This window comes from Phoca vitulina, unplaced genomic scaffold, assembly GCF_004348235.1.
Source record: "Phoca vitulina isolate PV1807 unplaced genomic scaffold, GSC_HSeal_1.0 scaffold1, whole genome shotgun sequence".
NCBI lineage: Eukaryota > Metazoa > Chordata > Mammalia > Carnivora > Phocidae > Phoca > Phoca vitulina.
In genome coordinates this window covers 85,502,951-85,508,195 of record NW_022589704.1, presented here as the reverse complement: position 1 = coordinate 85,508,195, position 5,245 = coordinate 85,502,951, and positions in this window count along the sequence as shown.

Here is a 5,245-nt window from a genome sequence, read left to right as displayed (position 1 = left end):
GCTGCAGATTTCTTTAACCTCAAATTATCTGTATTGCCATCCTTAAGTAAAAATAAATGCGTTGTAAAATATTTTGCTTTGCTCTGCCAGTATTCAATTTCATCTATGAAATCATAGCCATGATGATGTCCCATATGCAGAACAATGTAATAAAAAAATAATAAAAATATGAAATATGACTTGTGGAAAATTAAGATTTTAATTTTTTAAGAAAAACTTTCTAGATTTTAGTATTAATATTACTACTATTATTTTAAAAGTAGTTGTTTCAGTAAATTTTGCACCAATTCTAGAAATAAAACAAATGTTCAAAAAGTTTTGGAACTTCTCTTCACCATTATAACACAGAACCAAAGGAGAAAAAAAATCTGTTTTTCTTCATTTTGTTTTCACTAATTGTAATCACCATCCTGAGACATTTCATTCCCAAGTTTGGACCCAACTGGTTGTAGAATTTTTGAGAAATTATGTTTAATTTCAATGAAGATGCAACAAACAGAACAGCAGAATTTGGTAAAAGTGTCTTTTACTTTCTGGCTAGGTCATATTGGGCAAGTGGTTTAAATTCTCAGAGACTCTATTTCTTATCTTCTAGAAGAAAATGAAATAACTACTGAAATCAAAGAGTTGTGAGCATTATATAATAGCACAGTTAAGAGAAATGTTATGAGATCTGTAAAGATATATAAATGATAGTTATTAATTTTAAGGAAGAAGTTATTTTTTCCCATTTTATGGGTTGATAGAGGGAATACACTTCACTCCAAGAATTTTCTTCTTACTAAGACTGCTGAATGAGCACAACTCCCAGACTCTTTGTGCGTATGTGTCCACTCTTCTCTGGAGATAAAGTGACTTAACTGGTAGTTAAATTTGGGAAGACTAAGTAGATATGGCTGTCCCCGCCCTACCTGCTTTCTTCCTCTTGCTGCCAGAGAGTGAGTTCTCTCTGCTCCTCTGTGCTTTGGGCTTTGAGGGGGGTTGTTTAGGAGGGCTACTGTGCAAGGCAAGTCCTGCCTGGATCCAGAACAGTTGTGTCTGGCTGGGAGAGTCTGCCTATTTCTGGGATTTATTGAGAAGACTGATTCGGCACACATGCTATGTCTTTCCCACAAATCAGGCATTATCAGATATAAAGTGACAATTCGGCATCCATATTTATATTTTAAAATATCAATTATACCTCAATAAAAAAAATAAAGTAAAAAATAATTCTCTTCTTCAGTACCAGGTGGAAGCTTTCAACATGGATATTGAATAGAATATACGATAAACTCCAAAGGTAAGTTGAAATAAAAATAACAAAATGTATAAAAGCAAATCGTTGAAATTTGTTGTAAGTATCTCTTAGTGACTACTGGTAAGCATAGCACTTAGATGCTGTACATGTCCTGGCAGAAATGTTACAAAATTAATTCAGAAATAAAATAACCTTTTAATTTTGCATAAAGACATAAATATTTTTAGAGTTCTATGTTCAAAAAAAGAAGAAAATTCTGTAGCATTTTATGTGTACCCTTGTGATTGTTTGTGTTCCAGATCAATAGAAATATAGTGCTAACCATAAATGCGTATTTAAAATTTAAATCCCTATAATTTAAATTTTCTAGTAGTCACATTTAAAAAGGTAGAAAGAAACTATCTAATTAAATTTAATAATATATTTAACTGAATATATCCAAAATATTATCATTTAACATGTAATCCATATAAAACATTGATGAAAAATATTATATTAATTTTTTCTTACTACTTTTCCTAAAGTCTGACAGGTATTTTACATTTATCTCAATTTGGACTAGCCACATTTCACATGTGCAGTAGGCATATGTATCTAGAGGATACTGCACTTGATAACAGCACAGGTGTAGACCCTTAACAGAACACTATATCAAAACATCAGACACACACCCACATACCTGCACATGCACATGGGTATATTAAAGTAAAACCTTCACTAACCAAAATGAGTGAAAAATTCAAATTGAATGCTTTTGATTGATTTATGTTTGGGGTGGTTTATATATATATATATATATATATATATATATATATATATATATATATACATATGATACATATATGTATCAATCCTCTTCTTTTTCTTGGTTAGGTGTTATTTAGCAAAAATAATTATATATTTAATATGTAGTTAAATAAATATTTAAATAAGTGAAATGATGAACAGTTTGTCTGTCTGTTTTGGAAGAGAAAGAACAGATGCTGTGGACTGATTTACCTGCCATGCAATCTGAGCTCATAAAAATTAACTATATTTTTTTCCCCAAATTTCCTGCAACACAACTAGTTGTTCAACGTCAGAGCAGCTTAAAATGTCTCAGAGAGATTTAGCACAGTTGGTAATTCAGCATTAAGTTGTTTTTATCAATATATTGAAGCTTATTGCATTGATTGATTCACAAAGCTTTGTTCCCCAACATTTGTAAGGCTTCTTACAAAACAATTGTACGCAGAAACTAAAACTACAACTAGATCAAACTTAGAGACAATATAGATCAATCAAGACTAGGGATCCTTGGGATATAGATGTGCTTGTCGTAGCGTTCTACAATTACTCTCACAGAGTACAGAATTGCACTGTCTTTGTGGCAGCTTTTATAATCACTTGATCACTTATATAGTATTTGGTAAGGAAAAATGTTCTGGTTTCTCATAGATACAAAAGTTTTCTCCAACTCAAATCTGAAGTCAGACTTAACACTTAATTTGTCTGATTTTTTTCATCCACTCTTATTCCTAAGCAACCCTTCCAGGAAGACCAAAAGGGCAGAAGCAAACACCTACTTTGCCTAGTCCACCCTGCGCTCCATCCTAAAGTCAGAGAAAGACTCCAGCTGCAGTACTTCCTTAGCGTGAAAAAAAAAAATAAGTTCTTTCTGAATATTTAAGTGCCTATAAATAATTATGTAGTTTTCCGATTCAAACTTTTCTGTACTTTTTGCCCCTTAATGCAAATCTTAAAAAAAAATATTTTAAAACTATACTTAATAGCTAGAGTCTATCTTCTGGAAATAAATCTCAAAATAAACATCAGAAGCTGTGAAAAATGGTTTACATATGTTATGATTGTAATTAAGTTAAAAATAAAGGTATGCATATAAAAGTACTAAAAGAAGTCAGATGTTAGTAACTGTCTTTGTGTTATGGAATATGGTTGTGTTGTTTCTTTCTTTATTTTGGAATTTGATTTTGTTATACAATAAGCATATATTACTTTTTGAATCATAAACTTCATAAAATAAAATTAAACACCCATGGATATGTGCATCAAATAAGGTATAGTGACTCAGAAATGATAAAAACACACACAGCCCCAATACAATTTGATGTTAAAACATAAAATTACAGTTTTAACAACTCCCAGAAATTTCACTCCTCAGTGCATAGCTTTCAGTATTAACACTGTCATTGTTTTGGGTCAAAATACTTAATACGTATTTCAAATAACCTTCCCAGCCAGAACTTGTCTTGCTTATCCTCATTCTTTTACTTCCAGGAAAATATTATCTTTCAACTATTGTATATTCTTCTATTTTTTACAGTATTAAGATTAAATCATAAACTTGAGCACAAAAACATAGCTCATGCTAAAAACAAATCATGCTAACATCTAGTCAGTATAACTATTGAGGAAAATTCTTAATACTTTTGCATGCATTAATTTATTCAGACAGGCAGGCAGGGAAAGTGTTTGTATTTTTGTATTCTTTTTAAGTTTTCATATTGAAATGTTTTAAACATACAGACAGAAACAAAGAATATTGTGACATATCCATGTTCCCGCCATCCACATTTAACAGTGCCATCATTTTTCCATAGCTGCCTCCAGTCTTCATTTTAGAGAAATATAGTATTTCATAAACAGTTAAAGCTTCCCACTCTTCTATTTCCCCTTTATCCTGTTTATCCAAAGGTAATAACTATCCTCAATTTGTGGGAGTGTTTTCTAGGTATGGTGTCAAATTTCTAGCATTTTATGTTTATAAATAATAGATTATATTGTTCTGCATTTTTAATTTGCATAAATGGCATATATCCTTTTGTGACTTATTTTATAGCACATTAGGGCTTTTAGGATTATCCCAGTTAACCCGCTGGATCTAGCTAATTTATTTTAATAAAAATTTAATAATTTATTTTTCACTCCCATATTGATAAGCATTTTTTTATTTTTTTCAATTTTTTTCCAAAACAAACAATACCATAAGGAACACCATGAACATCCTTATAATGTACAGGTGACAGCGTTTCACCAAGGTAGGCACATTACAAACAGAAATTCTGAATTATGCAAGATGACCATCATCAAGTATGCTAGGCAATGTCAAATAAAAATCCATAATAATCTTGTTAATATACACTCCCTCCAACCATGTATATTTTTCCATATCCTCAAATGAACTTGTTGGGATTTTGAATGGAATTGAAATAAACTCATAAGTTAACCTAGGGATAATTAACATATTTATATGATGTATATGTTCCATAGTTATGAACATGATACATGTTGGGAGGACAGTCCTCCTTGGGCCTCTTGTATTCCTGCTACATATCTTGTGGTTGTGACAAGAATGCAGGGCCCTGACTGCTTTCCAGTGGACTGGAAACAGGTCATTTCTATTTATTTATGTAGCTGGTAACCTTGAGAAAAGAGATAATGCCTCCTTTCAACACTAAAGATGAAAACAAACAAACAAGTCTTGCTTACTGCTTCCAGTGAAAGCAGTGGATCCCTAAACTGAGTTTTCTTCTCCTATAATTCAGCCCACTGTGTGTGCAGGCACCTACTTGTCATATCAACTCTGTGGTCTTGGGCCATGAGGGCAAAGGGACCAAAACAAATACGGCAATATTCATGCTGCTTCCTTAGCTGTAATCGTTTGATCTCCAACTCAGGAGCCTTGTGCCTTCTGCCAGAATCTATGCAATAGTATCAAAGTAATTTGGCGGGTTTTAAGTGGGGTAAAGTAAAATCTCAGAACCAACAGCATATATTTTATTTATTGAAGATTTCTAACCCTCAACACAAATTTATAATTTTCTGTATAAAGGGTTTACACATCTTCTGTCAGAAGGAAGGAAGGGAAGGAGAGAGAGAAGAAGAGGGAGGGAAGGAGTGAGAAAGAAATGGAGGGGGGGATGGAGGGAAGAAGAGAGGGAAGGAAGAAGGGAAGGAGGGAGGGAAATGGGACAGTGTACTGGCCAAATAAAACACGTTTTTCAA